The sequence below is a fragment of the Mesocricetus auratus genome, unplaced genomic scaffold, assembly GCF_017639785.1.
Source record: "Mesocricetus auratus isolate SY011 unplaced genomic scaffold, BCM_Maur_2.0 Super-Scaffold_4256, whole genome shotgun sequence".
In the NCBI taxonomy this organism is placed as follows: domain Eukaryota; kingdom Metazoa; phylum Chordata; class Mammalia; order Rodentia; family Cricetidae; genus Mesocricetus; species Mesocricetus auratus.
Window position 1 is genome coordinate 99,495,564 of NW_024429182.1, and position 20,556 is coordinate 99,516,119.

Sequence of the window (20,556 nt, forward strand, 5' to 3'; positions counted from 1 at the left end):
GATAACATGGACACTAATGCACTTTCCATCGTCCATCAGGGCTTTTTTATTTATTTCTATAAAGGCCACATTAATAACCAAGTGTAAGAGTCTAAGAGGATGTAGAGCTTTTAGTCGTGCTCTAAGATATTTTAGTGAGATGTAGCTGTGAGAAGCAGAGACATCATTATGTTGTCATTTTTATTCTCTGCCCCTTCCTAAAATGCAGTCATTATTATATACTTCATCTTGTTTATTTTAAAAGTTGATTCATAACTTTGCTATAATCATTTCCAAACAAAACATGCTATCCTAGTTTCCCTATACTTTATAAGTTATATATTGCTTTTGTTATTTTAAACTGAAACACAACATACATACAGAGGTTTGTGTACTTGTTAAACATACTGTACTAGGTTCTGGGTCTTGGCAGAGTAATATAAAAGCTTCTTTTGAAAAATAGTGCATAGGCTGCAGAGATGGGTCAGTGGTTAAGAGCACCCATTGCTCTTGCAGAGGACACAGGTTCCATCCCCAGCACCCATGTAGCAGCTCACAACCATCTGTAACTCCAGTTCCAAGGGACCCAACAGCCTCTTCTGGCCTCTTTGAACACCATGCATATATACTATGCACATACACACATGTAGACAAACACATATATACATAAAACAAAATTAGTAATCCTTTTTTAAGAAAACAGATAGTTCAGAGGCTAGGAAGTTAGTGGTTAGGAGTACACACTTCTCTTGCAAAGGATCTGAATTTGGTTCACAGCATCCACATAAGCGAGGCTCATAACCCCAGGGAATCCGTGTAAGATTAAATTGTCCCCACTGCATTTCACCAAAGTATCTGCTCAGTAAATGTCCTTGGATTGTTTTATTGTCTCTTTTTGAGCGATTTGTCTCAGTTGCTAATGTGACTACATTCTTGCTGTCCCATGGCTATGTGGCATCTTTCTATATCACTTTTGATTTTCCTTTTATGGCTTTTCAGAACTGTGCATTGACTTCATCGTGCCAGGAAGTCACAGTTCTGCAAGCCTGCTAGCCATGCACTCTTCTCTCCCTTCCAGCTCATTACACATTGAGTCCTCATCCCTGCATGTTATCCCAGGTGCAGAAGGAGAAAGTGAGCTTGGCATGCCTTTTGAATTTGCTCTTTGTATCAGACTTCCCTACTGTGAAATGCATCTGCGGCTCACTGTAGGGTAATTCTCTCTTGGTGTTCTCTTCCTCCTGAGTCATCACACAGGAGACTAGATTTCACATTCATTGACTGTATTGGGTCAAACGAGGAACAGATTCCTGGAGTATATTGAAGAAGGGTGGGAAAAGATGGAAAAGTCTAAGGTGTAGAGGATGCCTATAGAAGGAAAGAAGGAGGGGGAGGGGACTAGTTGGGAAGAATTTTGGACTGTAACTCAGCTCTGAAAAAGATCCATCCACATATATAGGAAGCCTCAAGCTTAGCTGCCCATTGGAGAAGGCCCATGTACCTCAGGCCTTATTTAGCATCTCTGCCATACAGTCATTGGCTAGGGTGCTGAAGCACCATATAGATCCAGAATTAGTAGCTGGAACCATCATCCAATTGTGTACCCTGTGATAGGAGGTCTAAAGGATGCACACCATGGCTTCCATGCTCATGGTTCCCTTTATATCAGTATAGACGTTCTCTGAAACTCAGCTCAGAATGGTGATACAGTCAACACAGGTTTATTTGATATTAAGTGTATAAATAAAATGTGTAAATCATTAGAACATAGTCATAATAAATATTAGTTCCCCTCTGTACCCACTGTCTACTAGCCTGTGGTTAGTTTTAGATAGTTAAGGGCACACCATCAAGGCAAAAGTGATTCTGAGGCAGCCAGTGTGATCTGAAGGGCAGCATGCCATCTGCAGTCCACACAGATGTGTATGTTTTTCCTGGGCTGCAGTCAGAGTAGGAACTTACTCCAAATGTAAATCAGCCATGTCAGCCAACACTGCTCTGTCCAGGTGCTACTTTTTTCATTCATAGAGGACATTTTTTGTCAAGGAAGCATTGTGTCTATTGGTGTTTTGTCACGGCTCCTTGTTTGCTCTCATTGGTGCTTTGAGAGTGGCATTCCAGTTTAAGTGGCTATAGACAAGCAGAACCAAATCATTTTAAAAACCAACTTCTCTTTGTCATGGTCTATGGGGTTCCTGACAGGTGTTCTGCCTGCCTGCAGGGTAAAGCCCTCCTCACTGTGCAATGGTGATTTGTGTCATTGGAAGGACCCTGGTGCCTTTATCATCCTTTGGCATCACAGCCAGTTTTGTCATATTTTCAAGTCCTTTTCCATGGCTTCATTCACTTTGCAACTCACTTCTCAGCATTTCAGGAGTTCTTGCTACACACTGGACACCACGTGCCAGCAATGACCCTGAACCTCCTTGAGTCCTCAGTTGTGCCCAGTCACATCAACTCTGCCTGGACCTTACAGGAGACTTGAAGAGTCTGACCTGGCTTAAGTAACAAAGGTGACATGCCGCCTGGCTATATGTCTGTAGTGAAGAATGTAACCCCATTACTGCTATTATCTAAGACACATTTTGAACTGTGAATGCCCTCATTTGATCTACGAGCCTACATGTTTTTAGTTCTTTTCACCACATATTCCAGAAATACTTGTCATCATACATCCATAAAAGTGCTGGCTCCTGCCCTAAAGTGGGTGTTGGAATTTCCTATGGCCCTTCTCGTTTGTGACTTTCTTCCCTGGAATGACCTTGAGCACGGAGCTGTGAATCCAGGAAGCTGCTCAGCTCCATCCCTTGTGCAAGGATTTGAAGTGCTGGCTATATTTTGTTTTTAATTGTCAGCATTCTTTCCTGTTTGAAACTGATTCAATGGAGATTTGCTGGGGGGTTTTTTCTGTGCATTCCCAGATCTAAGCTAGCTTGTTAACATGATGTAGTAGACCAGGAATATCCAGTGTTGCTTTCATATTCTAAAAACTAAAGTGCATGTTTCATAAAATTAAAGGGTCCCAAGAGCCAGTTAATATAAAGCAATATTTTACCAAGGTCAGAAGTGATTTAAAATGAAAGATCATATTTTATCGTAACCATAACAGGCTTAACAAAATCTAGACAGACAAATTGCTAGTTTAGAAATGATCTGAACTTACTTTTTCCCAAAAAAAAATTTTAAAAAAAGCAGAAGCCCACAAGATTACATATATGGCACCAGGCATGGTTCTACTGCTCCCCATGGCTGTGGCTCTGCAGTAGTGATGAGAACAAGCTTTGTTTTCATTGTCACGGTGCTTACTTAGTCATCTGAATCCCAGGCGTCACTGTTTATAGCAAGAAACTGCATCCCAGCTGGGACAGCCCAGTTGCTCATACCTTTTCATTGATGTAATTTGACTTATTTTGGTTCCTTTCCTACTGCCTACACTTCGTGAAGCCCTAACATAAATTATTGGCTCGTATACCCCACGGCATCAGCTTCGTTCCTCGATGTGCTGTCTCTGCAGTTCCTTCATTTTCACGTGGGGGAGATTGATTTTTCCTTAGTGGGTCCTAATGTTTCTCTTTGTGCATGCATGCACACTCTCACACACCCTTCCGTGTGTGTGCTTGTGAATGTGCACAGAACACAGAAGTAACCGGTGAGAAAGTCAGACTCCTCTGTAAACTTCCTGGGAAATATTTCAGCTGACAGGTATGGTTCTAAAATTGATGTGCTCACTTCGTAGTGTGGTTGTTTTTAAATCTGTTTTTGCTTATTCTTCTTAGGGATTCTGATTTAGCCGGACCCCATCTGCTTCATGTCCGCTGTGAAAGCTTGTTGACTTTTACTAACCAGATGGTATTCCAAAAACCAACATAGGCATGGAAGATACTGTCATAGATAATAGACATGATGGCGGTGTGTCAAACATGGTCCTTCTGTCCTTGCAGGTGGAATTTCCCACTTTACAGATGAGCCCCTTAAAGCTCAGAAAAATGAAACAACTGCAAAGCCATGCAGTTAAATGAGGCTAGGACACTTCCTCAAAAGATTTTTCTGTTATTATTTGATCTGACAACATTCATGAAGATTGACAGGGGGAATCTTCCTGTTTTCCCGTTTCAGAGTTGGGTAGATGTGGCAACTTCCTTGGTGACTAAAGTAGGCCCATTTCAGTCCGGGGACATTTGTATGCCTTGTTTTTTGTTTGTTTTTGTGTTTTTAATCTGTTATACTGGTTGTTTGTTTGGTGGTCCTTTGGCCATAAAACTCAAGTCCTTAAATTCTGGAAGTGTCCTTGAATTATGTCTTGAGTGCTCAGTTTCCTGAACAGATCTTCTAATCTTACCTTTTCAGTGCAACTTGAGAGGGAAAAAGGGGTGTGTGTGGTGTTTTCTCAAAGACTTCAGTGTATAGCCTCAAGAAACTCAGCAAATCGCAGGCAGGTTAAATATAGCATACTACACGTGTGCACCCACACATGCACACGCACACACACACATGCCATGCCCCAAAACTTATCAGCGTTTGAGGCAGATAATTAGAATCAAAGAAGCAGCCTAGAGGAACAGCAAGGAAAAAATAATACAATCTATTCAGAAGAAAAATATTTAAAATAACTGTCTTTTGAGTAATGAGAATATGAAATACTAAAAACTTCTCTAAAAATGCACAGAAAAGAACATGCCATTACTAACATAAATTAGGGTTCCAGAAGGCTTCAGAAGTCAACATCTTCAGGCAGTCTTCTTAGCCCAGAAGTCCCCCCACAAGTTTTGAAGAGAAAAGAAAATGATATTTTAAAGTTACATGAAATTATAGTGAATTTAAATCTTTTTCTTTTAACCAAATTATGATGTTCAGCCTTATTTTGGTGTTTTCAGCATTCAGCCTTTTTTTTTTAATCAATTTTTCCAGTCACTTCAATTTTAGGGTCAGTGGCAATTTTTTTTATTTAAATTAGAAATAAGCTTGCTTCACATGTCAATCCCATCTCCCTCCCCTCCTCCCCTGTCTCCCCACCAGCCCTCCTAGCCTCCCACCCAACCCCCACTCCATTCTCCAGGGAGGATGAGGCCCTCCATGGGGGGATCTCCAGAGTCTGTCATTTCATCCAGGGCAAGGGCCTAGGCCCTCTCCCAAGTGTCCAGGCTAAGAGAGCATCCCTCATTGTGGGATAGGCACCCAAAGCCCCATAGATTGCCTAGGCCTCCTCACTGACACCCACATTCAGTGAGTTTGGATCAGTCCCATGCTGGCCTCTCAGCCATCTGTCTGGGGTCCAAGAGCTCCCCCTTATTCAGGTCAGCTGTTTCTGTGGGTTTCACCAGCCTGGTTTTGACCCCTTTGTTCATCAGTCCTTCCTCTCTGTCACTGGATTCCAGGAGTTAAGTTCAATGTTTAGCTGTGGGTATCTGCCTCTGCTTCCATCAGTCACTGAATGAAGGTTCTAGGAGGGCGTTTAAGGTAGCCTCTCCAGCATTCAGCCTTATTTTGTTGTGTTCACTGGCAGAAAGAGATCCAAGCACACTAGTGAGTGAATGCTCAAGTCACTGTTGTCAGAGAGTGCTCTCACTGCCAGCTCTGTGTGGGTACTAGAAATTCCCAAGTAACTGTCTTTGCACTTCCTCCTAAAACCCTAATTGATGAGACATTCACTGCCTTCTAAACCACTCTATACAGGAAGAACACTGAGCCAAAAGTGTTCTTCATACTGAGCCATATTTAGTTCCTCTGTGATCGTTTAGTCCCTCATGGTTTACGTGCTGTAAAGAAAGTATCTAGAATGAGGGCACATGATAATGTTAGACATTCACGGCTTGAAGTAGGTATCCAGGGTTTGAATATCTTTTTGGCTACTTATTAGGCATGGTATACCTTTTCAAACGTCAATACTGTCGTCTCTAAGGCAAACAAGAAACCGTGATGGTTGCCTCCTGTATGTTAGATACAGAATGAAAGACACGACAAAGAACTAGGCATGTGGAAACGGATGTTAAATCATGCAGGTTGTTCCCACCATCAGTCAGGAAAACCATCTCAGTGTGTAAGGTCTGAACGGCAATCTAAAGCTAAGATTTTGTAGATCGCCCAGTGTCTTAGTCAGTTTGAGCTGTCTTGAAGCAACCTCTGTCATGATGTGGAGGCTGGGTGTCAGGTGAGGGCCCTTCGGGTTTGCAGGTGGCCCTCTTACTGTGTCTTAGCTCAGAGACGAGAGCAGAAAGAAATGTTCTCTCCTCATCTTCCACCCTGAGGGCCCCACGCTCATCATCTTCCTCCTCTAAGCCAGACAGCATTGTAGAGTAGGGACCCACATGAGAGGGTGTCAAGGAGATCCCACACATCAGCCCACAGCAGCCAGGGTTGGAAGGAACTAGGAGGCTGTGTCAGGCAAAGGCATAGCATGGCGGGGCATAACTGTAAAGACTCAAAGGCAGGGCTTACCCCAAGACCCGCAGTGCTATTCGGGAAGGGACAGGCAGAGACTGGGAAAGTGCTCTCACCAGGCAGCCATTGTCACAGACAAAACACAGAGCCACTGGGGAATCAAGGACCCCTTCTCTGTTGACCTTTACTTCACTGTGGTTTCATGAAAGCTTACTCTGATACAGAATAAAACTGTAATGGAAGTTATTGATAAGCCCAGGAATATATGTTAAATCTAACATTATTCTACTTAATTTAAAACACAAGTCAAGAATATGTCCAAGGGAAGGAGATAGCCATCTTCATATTTGGAAGGTTGTCCAAGAGGAGTGAAACTAAACCTGGCTGAGGCTCTGGGTTAATATTTAGAAATCAGAAAGGCAAAATGTTTAGCTCACCAGAGAAATAATATGTTTAACAGGTAGAACTGCCTGGCAGTGGGCTGGGATGCCTGGGACAAATTAAGTCTCTGCATTACTTGCTGGATAAGTCTGTTCTGTAAAGCCATAGAACCAAAGAGCCAAAAAGGGCAAGGCTTCCGTCAAGGGAGCTGAGCTTCCCCGGGCTCCTTTTGTCACTGCTATGTAATCCTGGCACCAGACTTTGCTCGTGAGAGACTGTTCCACACGCTTATTTCCAGGCAGGCCTTCCACAGTCCATTGTGGGCTTCCAGGACCTCTCCTGTCCTGTTGAGGACACCAGAACTGTCTCCATCTGAAGGAAACCTCAGCAGCCGCCCTCAGGGGCATTGGAATGGAGCTCAAGACACCTCCAGGCAGGGTAGGCCAATGTCTTACACACATTCCCAGCTCTCCCCTAGGGCAGCCATAGAACTGTCCCTTTTTCTCTTTGAATGGGAACCTGCCACCTCCTTCCACTGGAGAATTGTTTCTGGAAGTCTACAAGAGCAAGAACATGATGGAGGGAGAGGGGGGCATGGGAATTTTTGTCCATGTCGCTACCCCATGGTTCTTTTCCGCCCTTGTATAAAATTGACCATCCTTCTTTGAGGTGCTTTATTTACTCTGCACACCCATCACTGTCAGTCACTGTCACCTGACACACCAGCTCCTTCTTCAGGACCCTGGGAATTTGGAGCCCTGCTGTTTAAGGTCTGCTGTCCCTGCAGCAGGCTGCATTGCTCTGCCGCTGTTGTCCCTCCTCCACAGCCCCTGTCTGGAGGACTGCTTCCCTCTCTCCTAGCAAACTCCAGATTGCAGTGCCTAGCCTGAAGGCTGTGGTTCCTGGGATTTAGTCAGGGTTGCTTCTCTATGCTTGAGTACTGCCCTCCATTGTGATATTTTTACCATACTGTGTCTCTGACTGTTAAGTAACGTTTCCTTAATCTTATGATTCCTTTCAAAACCGGAGCTGCCTTTTCTGGTGTGTCTTTGTAACAGAGCCCATGGCCTGTGACAAAAAGGTGTTCAATATCTTCTGACTGACTGAGTACATGGGTCTGGCTGCCTCTCATCTCTGCACCTCCATGGGAAGGTTAGACAGTGTCACTAGCAAAGCTGGTTGGATGGGTAGTTCACATCCCTTTTGATACTCATTAAGTGGATATATTACAGCTGGTAAACTTAGGTCCTGAATAGTTGTCTGTTTTTAACTCCTGTATTATTTGTTCTCTCCTAGTGACCCCACCAATGTCACCCCCCCTTGTTTTTCTGTCTATTTTCTAATGCCCTCACTTCAGTCACCCATGAGCAAGTCTTGACTTTTTAAACATTCCTTATCCGATTAAGACCCCCCCCATAGGAACATAGAATTTTTTAGGAAAAGAAGTTAGAAAGAAAAATTGATGATGAGAGAGGCAGAAAGATATAGTAGTGATGGTTAGTTTTGCAGACCACAGTCATGTTCTTAGGGAAGGGAGGGGGGAGGGAAGGGGAGGGGAGGGAAGGGAAGGGAAGGGAAGGGAAGGGAAGGGAAGGGAAGGGAAGGGAAGGGAAAGGAAGGAGAGGGGGGCAGTTAACATTTGTGAGGCACCTGCCACTCATGGACTACAGCATCTTAAGCCCCACCATGACTAGAAGGTGCAGGCTAAGGAGCCCCTGTAGCTGGGGAGAAGAAGGGGAGACTGGGGCAGGGGAGAGGGCATCCTGCAGGACCACACAAGTAGTAACTAGCAAGGCAAAGCAAAACGAGAATTCCAGCTTCCGGGCTCTTTGGAATATTAAGTCACCTGTGCCATTTCATGTGGACTGAATTTTTTTTCTTTCTTTGTTTCTTTTTTTAAGAAAAAAATGTCCCAGCGTGTTGCTCGGGCCTGTCTCAAACCGACAGTCCTGCCTCAGCCTCTTGCATGCTGGGTTTAGAGCCACGTGCCACCAGCTAACTTGACTTTTAAGTATATTATTGTTGAGTCAGAAATTTGGGGCGTTAACTAGGAAATTAATGTCAAAGTGGTAATTTGAAGGTAGAAGATCACATTATTTAATAGCCTTGGCATAGTCCTGGAAACCACTAATAGATTCAATTAGCAGCTTTGTATCATAGTTTTTCCAAAAATTAATAGTACCAGAGAGTGATATTTAAAAGGAAAATTAAGCTTTTACCTGGCAGCCCATTTCAGGGAAATTTTAACACAGCAAAGCCAATCTGTGCTGATTTCTTCACACCCCATCAGGTTATCTGAAGTTGTCCATGCCTACTTAGGTGATGAGCACATGATATAAGCTTTATTTATTAAGAAAAAATTTCAGCCCTACTTTTTTGTATGAAATTCAGCAAAAAAAGTTCTTTGCCCAGTAGCCTAGACACAGCTCACGTTTGCCATGGCCCTTCTTGCCTCCTAGTCTTCAGACTCCAGTGCCCTACCTCACCCTCTCTCCTGTGTCCAGGTAATAGTTCAGTCCTGTGCCTCGCAAGAACTTTTCCCGAAAGGATCTCCTCACATGGCGGGGGGGCGAGGGGGGGGCAAGTGCACTTCCCTCCTGTATTTGACAACTCAGTTCCCCCAAAATGCATTAACCACCCTGCATGGGGCAAGGACATCTAGCAATGAGTGTGTTTTTACTTTTACCACTCCCCACACTACACTCGTGTGCCTGGAGGAGCTGGTTTTCTCTACCCTACCCACTGAGCCATCTTTCTAGCCCTGTATTTATTGTTTTGTGTAGAAATAAACTTTTTTATATGAAGATAAAATGGACCTTCTTTGTTAGAGTTTTACAATGATAGGTTGGTATTATACAACACTTAAAGCAGAGCCTAGAACATGCCACCAGAGTGTTTTTGTTTATAAGTCCGTCCTAGCCAAGTGCAGGGTATGAGTCTCCACTTCCTGTGGCCTCCAACATCTTCCAGTGGGATGATAGTAAGGTTCCCTTAATAAATAGTTTGAATTTCTGATTGTTCATTTCTAGATATTTTATCTTTTTTGCTATTTAAAATGATACTCTATCATATTCTAACTCATCCTTGGTTTGTTTGGTTGTGGGTAGGGTGGTGGTGGCTTTTTGGTGTGTGTGCATGCACATTGAGCTATCGTATGTTTCAGTGAGTTTTTACTTGGCTTGTTTGAATTTTTAGATTTATATTTATGTATCTGTAAAATAATATTGCTTTGCCTTATTCTAGTTTTTATTTCTCTTAACTTTATCTCTTACCTAATAGATCAGTCCTAGTTAATATGAACTACTTATAGTGATTATCTCTGTCTTATTTACATTGACTCTCTTACTTGGTTTTTTGAAGCAGTGTAACTCAGGCTGACCTCAAATTCACTATATAGCTAAGGATGACACTGAATTCTGATCCTCCTGCCTCTACCTTCCAGTGTTGTGATATTTGAACTGTGACTATTATGCTCAAAACATTTTAAAGAATGTATGTGTTGTACCTCCAAAGCATGAGAACTGGATTCTGTACCATGTGTCACTGCCACAGACCTGCCCTGTTCATGTGTTATGAGTGACCCAAATCTGCATCCTGTGAGCTTTCGAACATCTGAATTCAGTTCTTACCCTAATGAAACTATGAAGAGATTTTAGAAAACCACTATCAATGAAGAATAAAAACTCCGAGTCCCCAAATGAGGTGAAGTGGGATATTCTCTAGTGCTTCTAGCCCTTTCCCCTGGACACTTAAAATAGTTTGCCCACAACCCAGTGTGCTTCCCCGGGGCTGTCCACAGGGTTCCTGGATCACGGCAGAGGCGTAGAGATGTGTGTTGCAAGTGCTGGATAGAGTCTCACAGATGTTCTCACCTGGCCATCCTGCATCTGAATGTTATCTGTCACCAGCTGCTCAGACCTGGCCTCGTGATGGATGAAGGACAGATGGAATCTCACCTGCCTATATTATCTCACAGTGTGTGGGTCAGAAGTCTGGTTCATCTGGCTTGTCTTCTCAGGGTCTCTCAGGGTCAAAATCAGGTGTTGGGCCAGCCTGCTCTTACCGAAACGCTCGTGGGAATTATCCATTTGTGACTTGTTTAAATTGTTGGCAAGAGTTCATTTCCCTTCACCTAGAGGTCTAAGGTTACTATTTTCTTGATGGCTGTCAGCCGGAGGGTCACCTTTTCTCTCGTACGACTCCTCATCTTCTGACCAGAAATGTCCCATTAGGACCTTCTCTCATTTCCAATTTCTCAGACTTTCTCTTTTGCTGCCTCTCAAGGCGGGGGGGGTGCTTCTGAAGGTTTGTGGTTAGATTAGACCCAATGATAGCTTCATTTGCTGTAAACATAAGATAACAAAGGCAGTAGGACCATTTTAAAATTGTGTCTGCTATGATCCACTTCAAACTCAAAGAAAGGAGGAAGTTATAGTTCCTTTATAGATTTACTTGTCACTCTTTAATGGGTAATCTCTTTCCAAGGAGTATTTATAGCTGTCATTTTGTGATCCCTTTTCAGACCTTGCACACAGTGTGTTCAGCATGGGTGTATCCCCCATTGGTCCTGAGTGGTGCCCTCTGGTGGTGGGGGAATCTTTAAGGAGAATGGCGTCTGTGGAACATCATTGAGTTCTTGAAGGAGATTATGGAATTCTGATGTCTTCCTCTTCCTGTCTTTGGCTTCCTGACTGATTAGATGATGAGTTTGTGCCATACTGTGCCATGATGTGTTACCTCACCAGAGGCCCAGAGCAGGGGAACCTCTTGATCACAGCCCAGAACCTCCAAAACCATGAGCCAAAATAGCTCTTTTCTCTTCATATGTTAATGGCCTCAGGAATTTCACTCTAGTAAAAGGAAGTTGGCTAATACAAATATACCCAATGAATTGCTTTTTTAATGAGTTGTTAGGTCAAACAATGACTCGGATTATTCCAAAACAAATCAGGAGAGCAGCAACAATGCTCTTTGCTGGCTTGGGGTGTTTTTGAAGCTCTGTTTATTTATGACCAACCAAAGACTAAACAGTGGACACGTGTGAAGTCAGTGAATTTCCGAAAAACAACTTGAAAAGCATAAAGTAGCTATATTATCATAAAACTAAGCTTTTTAGAGGAAAAAAAATTAGTGAAAGAAAAGTGCATTCCAGAGAACCCTATTCCCTCTAAAGCACTTGATTACCAGATTTAAAAAAGAAAAAAACTGGAGAAGTTTGCAAATGTAAAGAACAATAAGATATTATGGGAATTAATTTAATGATGTGTAGTTTAACTTAACAACAGCTGCATAGAAATATAACTGTTAGAAATGGAAATCAGGAGAAGGAATGTGTTTTTCTTTGATGAGAACTGGTGGTCTCCTCTCTAGGTGATGCTATTAAATGAGGAGCAAGCGAAGACAATATTTACTCACCAGCATATAAATATTTAAACTGTGTGCTGTGGTCCAGCCCTCAGAGTTGGATTCAAATGCCTGTGTCTCATATTTGCTCCTGGGGAAATGGCGGGCAACACCCTTAACTTTAAACTTCCTTGCACATAGATCTGAGTTCATACCACCTATCTTGTGTGATTGTTTTGAATATTAATGAAACTGTACAGGTAAACCCTCCGGCTAAATGCAACATGGTCATAGGTTGAAAATTAATTGAGATGTCTGTAAGCACCATCACTCTTAGGTGGTTAAGAATCAAAATGCAGGGTTCACAAACTTGGGGTAAAAATTCAAACTCTACAATTTAACTCTGTCTCTAAATTTCAAATTATTTCCAAATTCCCTATTACATATGTATGTGCTCATATGCATATATGCACACACATCTCTCTGCTTTCATCACCATCACCATACCCAGACTGTTCAATAATTATTGAACTGAGTAATCGCTATTAGTGATCAGATATGGTATTAGTGGCTACTGTATCACTTAGAAAGTGCTGAATGGGCCTCTGTTCCTATTGTTATTTACAGTAACAGACTTTTAGGATTGGTTTGTACATATGCATATGTGTGCATGGATGCCAGAGATCTATGTCTGGTGTCTACTTTCCTCCTCTTTAATTTTTGACAGTCTCTCCCAGACCTGAAGCTTGCCAATTCGGTTAGACTGGCCAACCAGCAAGTCCCAGGAATCTACCTGGGAATCCATGTGCATCCCATGGTGCCCAGGCTTTTATGTGGGTGCTGAGATCGAATGCAAGTCCTTAAGCTTGTGCAGCAAGCACTATACCAGCTGAACCATCTCCCTAAGCCCATTTTTCCTTCCAGTGAAACTGAGATAGAGTCATCTGTTCCCTGATTTGGGAGCAGGGTCTTGCTGTACTGGGACTGCTGTCAATCCTTACCAAAGCCTCTCAAGGGTGGGTTACAGACCAGAGTCACCACTCCCTCCTGAGTTGTCTAAATGCTTCTGAAGGAATCTCTGAATTTACGGGAATATTTTCATTGTATTCCCCACACATTCTGTCTTTCTCCCTGTGGATCCCTAGGAAGTATAGGATAGTGCTATTGAGATCATCAAGATCTGTTGTAGCTAGACTAGATAGAAGTGGTGTTAAACAGAGGACTGCTAACTAGAAGGTATTAAGATTAGCCAGTGGTTCATGGGCATTCAGCAGCAGCTCACGGAAATGCAGGTGAACCAGAGGAAACAACGAAGACAAACAAGCACGCAAAAAACAAACAAGCAAAAAAAAAAAAAAAAAAAAAAGATGCTCACTGCTAGTCAGCAGGGACACAGCTGCACAGGCACTGGGGTGGGTTATTTATTCAATGCTAGGGACTGAGCCTTGTACGGAGCTTCTCCCAGCTCCAGAATCGCTAAAAATCTTCACACTGACAATGTCAAATGCTGACAGTGAGCAAAACCACCCAAGCACTCATGCTCTGTTGCAAAGAATGTAAAATATTGACCTCCTTGAAAAACTTTGGTATCTTTAAAATAAAATTAACTATATATCTGCCATTAGAGCAACAATTCCACTCCCCGATACTGTTACAAGGAAAACAAATCCAACCAAAAACTGTATCCAAGTATTTAAAGCACCTTACTTAATATGCAAAACAGAGAGACTACTAAATAGCCATCAGCTAGTATAGAGAAGCAGTTGGGGGTGTAGCCATACAGTGGATTACCACTCAGCAGCCAAAAGCATAAACTCCTCCCACATACAACAACCTGTGCAGATCTCAGTCGTTAATGAGAGGAGGCAAATGCTAAAGGCTGCATTTATTATTATTATTCCTTATGACTGTTCTGCAACCTTCTGGAAAATGATCTTTGTTATACTCTAATGTGATTTGGGTCTAATATATACTTCCAGGTTGCATTAACAAGAGGCAGAATGTTGAGTTGGATCTGATTGGGTCAGAGGTTAATGTAGAACAGGTCATGAGTGAAATCGGGGTGTGCTGGTATGCCAGCACGGGGACAGGCGTAAAGGTTGGGCCTGCTGTACGGCATGGGCTTCTACACCAGTGGATTCTACAGAGTTGTTTACCCTTAGCACATGCCTTCCTTTGAAGGTGATTGATTGAAACTGCTTACAGCAGCTTCCACGTGTGTGTGCTTTGCTTGTTCACTTTAATGCTAATTCCTGATCCCCGGGAGTTGACTCACAAGGGCTGCCAGTGGTGGAGACTCAGGCTGATTGTGGAGTCGAAGCGGGTAATGGTGCGCTGTTCTGGAACTCTGTCCTCTGGGCGTGACATGGCTGTAGTCATCTCAAGATCAGAGCAGCTGTGATTACCCACAGGAGACATGATAGGGTCCACTAACATCCCTCAGAGGCGGGAAGAGGGTTTATGAAGTTGTACAGGTCTAGGTCATTAGTGGCACATAAGGTCCACCCCTCTTTGAGGATGGATAAGCCATTAATGGTAACTAGACAGGACATAATTTTCTTGAATGATGGAACTACCTGTGAGTTGCCATGCTTCTGTAGGTAACCCCTCACCCATGTTCTTGTACATAACCCCAATTGAATTCACTGTTTCACCAAGCTGACTGGGTAGAGTGGCTTCATTGTAAGATTTTGATAGAGAGGATGTTTGTGATATGAGGGATTTTGTAAGGATAAGTCTGACTGAGATACAGCCTGTGCTTCATAAATATAGGGAAGCAATGTGGTGTCAAGAAAAGAGCCTGTAGTTAGAACCAGAGGCTTGGATTCGGCCTGCTCTGGTCTCTGCTGGGCCTTCTCCCTCAGTGGGAGAGAAGCAGGTGAGAAGATGTTTTCAGTGTCGTTTGGCTCTCTCATTAGTCCATGTTCTGAGGGTAGTGTATAGTGTGTGTGCCTTAGAGAGTGTCTGGAGCTTTGTAGAGCTGTTAGCCTGGATGCCTGGCCATGTCCAGTGTTTACATTACAGCCCATCTATCCTGGAAAAGACTGTCATCTGTTTACAGATGGGCTTGGGAAAGTATTTAGGTTGTTCTTTCAACCATAGGCTCACAATCAAGTTTTTATGCTTTTCCTTGGAGTTATATGTTGTTAAGGCACAGTCTTAAGAAACCGTGTGATTGCTCATGCTAAAAACTCTCAAAGTAGCCTTTCCACATCTTTGAATGAGTTGTAGTTTCTTCTAGCAAGGCAGGTTTGGACATGGTAGTGCCCTTTTTTAAAGCTCATAGTCTAGCTCTTTTCAAGTCAGTGGGACCCTAGTTTTCCATCCTGAGTTGAAATATTAGGAACCAATCCTGTAGAGATTTTTAACTACGTAAGCCAGAACTCTAAAGTTAAAGTCTTTGATGCATATGTACATTTTTAATTTCTTGCTTTTCAGTTCCTGCAGACCAGTTCTCTTTGTAGTCAAATTCATTGTAATCCCATCACGAAAGTGTTGATCTTTTAGTAACCTTTATTGAAGCCACATATTAATCCACATTCCCTCACAGCAACAGACGGTTTGTATCAAACATCTCATGCAGCCCAGCTCAGACTCCATATGGAACTAATAAGCCACGCAATAAGTGGCCTTGTGTGGATGAGTGTACTTTGGTGTGTGTGTGTGTGTGTGTGTGTGTGTGTGTGTGTGTGTGTGTGTATGAACAAGTTGTCTAAAGTGAATTTCTCTTCTGCCAAAACCTAGATGACAAAATGATTCCTAAACCCCTAGAGTATTTCTTGACCTAGAAAAATTGTGCTTAAAAATTAAAACTCAAATTGAGTACTTGGATATGAAAACCAACTTCTCTGCTCAGTAGGACACTCACCAAGCAACAGCTGTCAGAAGTGCACTCTTGCTCTGTTTTTTTTCCATCTCTGAAGTTGTACAGTGTGATACCTGCTGATGTGGCTTCACTCACCATCGGTAAACCAGTTCATTCCAAGCCCTCATGAGTTCAAACATCCAGGTCAACCTGTCTCACATGAGAGGGCGTACTGTATTTTTATACAAAAAAAAAAAAAAGAGGTGGGAGAAGAAAATGGTTCCTGGACTTTGGCATGACTGTAGTTGGTGTTGTGGTCTCTGTTCCCTTTTTCTTTCCATTTGTTTCAGTATCTAGAGAGCCAGCTCCTCCAGGCTGTTTGAGGATAGAGTGTTTCTTTTGCTCCTAGACAATGCTGTACTTAATTCATCCAGGGAAACCACAGCATCGCTTGTCTACTTCCCATCTAATTTATTATCTACAAGCACTTTTTTTTTATCCCCGTTGCCTACCATTGAATTGCAGAAAACTTTAATTGCTTCCATGGAGTCCTAGACCAATCAGAGGAAATTGAACTTCAGGCTAATTGAAACCAAAATTTCACTTACGAACTGCCTAGCCTCTGGGTGGTGGTACAGGAAGAGGCTGTTACAAAAGGTGTTTATTTCAGAGCCTAATCTGGAGTGGTTAGACCCAAAGCAATATTCTCTTTGCCTGGATCCCTTTCCTTACTCTCCCCCATGGGAAAAGAGGTAGAAGTAGCTGGGCTCAGGCCTAACAGGTAGTGATGGTGGGCTTGGATGGAGCTGAGGCAAGGTCTCAGAGAGAAACAGGAATGCAGCTTTTTTACTGCCTTGGATTTCTGATCCTCCTGCCTCTGCCTCTCCAGTGCTCACCCTCTGAAAGGCAGAGCTGGCTCAGGAGTCTCCATCCTCTGTAAATAAGACTCTGTACTAGTCAGGGTTCTCTAGGTTCCAGAGAGAGAGAGAGAGAGAGAGAGAGGGAGGGAGGGAGGGAGGGAGGGAGGGAGGGAGGGAGGGAGGGGAGGGAGGGAGGGAGAGGGGAGAGGGAGAGGGAGAGAGAGGGGAGAGGGGGAGAGGGAGAGAGGGGGAGAGAGAGAGAGAGAGAGAGAGAGAGAGAGAGAGAGAGAGAGAGAGAGAGAGAGAGAGAGGAGAGAGAAGAGAGAGATGTGAGATGTGGAATATATATATAATGTATTAGAGTGGCTTACAGGTTGTGGTCCAGCTAATCCAGCAAATGGTTCCCTCCTAACAGAAAGTCTAAGAATCTAATAGTTGTTTGGTCCCAGAGGCTGTATGTCTTAGCTGGTCTTCAGCATGTATCAGGATCCAGAAGAAGTAGGCTCTGATACACCAGAGAAGAAATGGTCTTACCAGAGAGCGAGGGTACTCCAGATTTAAAATGATCTTCCTGCCTCAAATGATCCAAACAAGAAAAATCCCTCACAGGTATACCCAGCAGCTCAGGTTGACAACCAAGAATTGCTGTCATACTCATCAGTCCCCACAGCAGGCCAGAAGGCAAATGCTATTGGTTCTCTTGGTTCCATAACTTACTAGAGGGATTACATGGTAAAAAGGGAATCTGTCCAGATGTGTAATTCCAAAGACAACTCACCTCTGGGCACTAGAAGTTGTACTGGATGAGTGAATGAGACATCCAGAACTTGGTGAGCCCAGTTCCTCCTCTGTGCCTTTTCCAGTTTTGCCTTTTTTCTTTCCCTTTCTGTTTTTGACAGTGCCGTACCAGGGTAACTTGTTAAAGAATATGAAATTTTAAAAGCTTGAAAATATTTGACCAACTCAACCCAGGAAGAAATTTGCACAGGGCCACACAGCCAAGTTGGGTCTGTCACCACCTACATCATGTGTCAGTCTTTCCATCTCCCTGTGTTATTATTTGAAGCTATCAGCATGTGTGTTTTTTAATCACTGTTCCTCCAGAGTCAAAATTAGCTCTTCCTTTGCTGATTCCCTTCCAATTAGTAAAGGAACAAACCATTATTGTGTAAGTTTTAAGCCTAACCTAGTGGTAGCTGCCTTGGGGATCAAACAGAAAGAATATGCACGTATATTAATGATAGTAAGGCTGTTTGTTATCTGAGTACTTGCCTGGGCTGCACACTGGTTTTGGCAAGAAACATCCCCCCTTCATGCATAAGAAACTCCAGTAAGTGAACTTCAGAAAATACATCACTTCAGGGAGAAATGGGCTTATATTTAATAGATGGATATGGTATGTTTAATCAGATGGAGAAGAGTTAAGGTTTCATCACAATTCAAGAGAGTATATAGGTACATTTAAAAATTCAGCAAGCCGACGAAAAAGACAGCTTATTGATTTCAAACAAGCAACAAAAAGGGAGCAGTCCATATGCGGATGAGCACTAAGCAGTGTTTATGGAGGCATATTAAGTTCAGCGTTGAATATTGGTTTAAGAAAAAATGGGATGCTGAAATCAGGTTGCTATAATCAAACATGTAGGAGGTGGAAGCAGGAAGTTTGAGGATTAAGGGACAGGACAGCCTTAGCTACATAGCAAGTTTCAAGCTAACCTGGGCTACATGAAACCTTGTTTCCAAAAACTAAAAAATACTGAATATATTGAAGACAGTGAGGGGAACGCATGCATGAGCAGACAGAGTGGAATTCCCAGTGTAATAAGAGCGGATCAGATTGTGTGAGAGAGTGGTGCACGGCGCTGGATCCCGTCTTCTGCAGAAGGGACGTGGTAGGAGCTGTGGGAGGTGGGATGGCAGGAACTGTTAACGGTTTAGAAAGATGAAGTGAGGACGAAGTAGCTGGAAACATGCTCCTGAGGAGCAGCCATTGTTACTCTTCCATTATAAACCTGTGGTACTTTAGGCTTCCTAGGTAAAACCTGTGGTTTATTGTTAAACACTGGTTTATATAGAAACATGTATGATAAGAACTTTTTGTTTCTTGAAACAGGGTCTCATGTACTCCAGGCTGACCCTAAACTCTTTATATAGCCCAAGATGACACTCAAGTTCTAGTCCTCCTATTTCAACCTCCTGAGTGCTAGGATCACAGACCTCTGCCTCCATGCCCACTTTATGTGGTGCCCGGAACTGAACCCAAGGTTTCGTGTGTATCAAGAGAGCACTCACCCATCTGCGCTGCATGTCTGCCCCACAATACCAACATTTCTCCTTCAGTTCTTTACTGAAAACTGAAGAATGCAAAAGTGTAACCACGAGGCTCCAGTCTGAGCAGCTGCGAGGCCACGGGCCCTCATGAGCCTCCATCTCTTCATTTGCAGAGGCTGGAAAGCCAGTCCAGTGTTCTCCCTGAGCCACAATCCTGAGATTCCATGCTAGCTCACACAGTAGTGTATCAAACAGTCAAGGCCTCAGTGGAGGCTTACTCTCTCTCTCTCTCTCTGTCTCTCTCTGTCTGTCTGTCTCTCTCCCCCTCTCTCTCTGTCTTTCTCCCTCTGTCTCTCCCTCTCTGTCTCTCTCTGTCTGTCTCTGTCTCTCTCTCTGTCTCTCTCTCTCTCGTTCACTGAAATCATACTTAAGAGAGAAATTTTCACTGTGGTCTCTGAAAACAACTCAACACCCACCTTGCATTGTGAAGCCTGAGCAGGCGGTTGACTTTGTGCTGGCCCAGAGTCACAGTTTCCTGCTATTCCACATGGTTTTTTTTATATATTTAATATTTTTCAGTATGAATCACAGGTAAAATTTTCATGCCATGTGTAAACAATTTCACTTTTTATTGAAACAATGAATTCAGGAATGTCATATTGGGATATCAGCTATTTTGCTTTTATCAATGTATGGAAAAATGCTTTTATATTAATATAAGGAATGATGTCATTTAATATGGAGTAGATCTTATAATTCAAGGCTAGCAAATCTCAGGAGGTGATTCGGGTCACCAAGCTAGGTTTGAAAGGGAAAGAATATTTTCCTGTGGCCTCTCAAGTGCTGTTACCAATTTTCCCATCAGTCGTCAGGCCCAGACTAGTTTTGTCTGCACTGATGAACCTGTGGCCCTGAGGAAGTTGCCATTGGCTTAAATAATAGCCAAGACACCCTCTAGTTCTAACACAGTTTATTTCTTCCTCCTTACTTGATGTATGTATTCATTCAGAACATTCTAGAAACTCACTTGAGTTTTGGGATTCTCCTTTACTGTCTCAGTTCCAGAGAGTAAACTCTTTATTAAGGGTCACTCAGAAAAATCAACTGAGTACCGAATGCTTGTGTGTTAACTTTTGGTAACAGTTTTACTTAACTCTTAAATTTGCTTTACTTTATTTTTGTGTTGCTAAGGATAAAACCTCAAGAGCCCCCCCTCACATTCACACACAAAACACGGTGTGAAAGTGGGGGAAAAAGGAGTTCACCAGACCCAAGATAAATGATAAGTAGGCGTTTTATTGGGGAACAGCTTACACAGATAAGAGTAAATTGCCACCACAGCCTTCCTGCTCCAGAAGATGCAGTCACCGCCCTTCTGATGCTCTCCAAGACCCAAGAGAGTGCCCCACCCGCCTCTTTCTCTACCTTAAAGCAGTCATGTCCTTCCTTACCTGAAAACCACGCCCAAACGGTGTGGCCACTGCCACAAGCTCACTGGCAAGGCAAGATGCCACTGCAAGGGTGAATATTGTAGGGAAA

General features: G+C 43.1%; 1 protein-coding gene across 2 annotated transcripts in view; it reads left to right on the forward strand.

Annotated features, from left to right (window-relative positions):
- Uvrag (UV radiation resistance associated) overlaps positions 1 to 20,556 on the forward strand; it is a 238,447-nt gene that overhangs the window by 196,389 nt on the left and 21,502 nt on the right. The window lies entirely within an intron of this gene.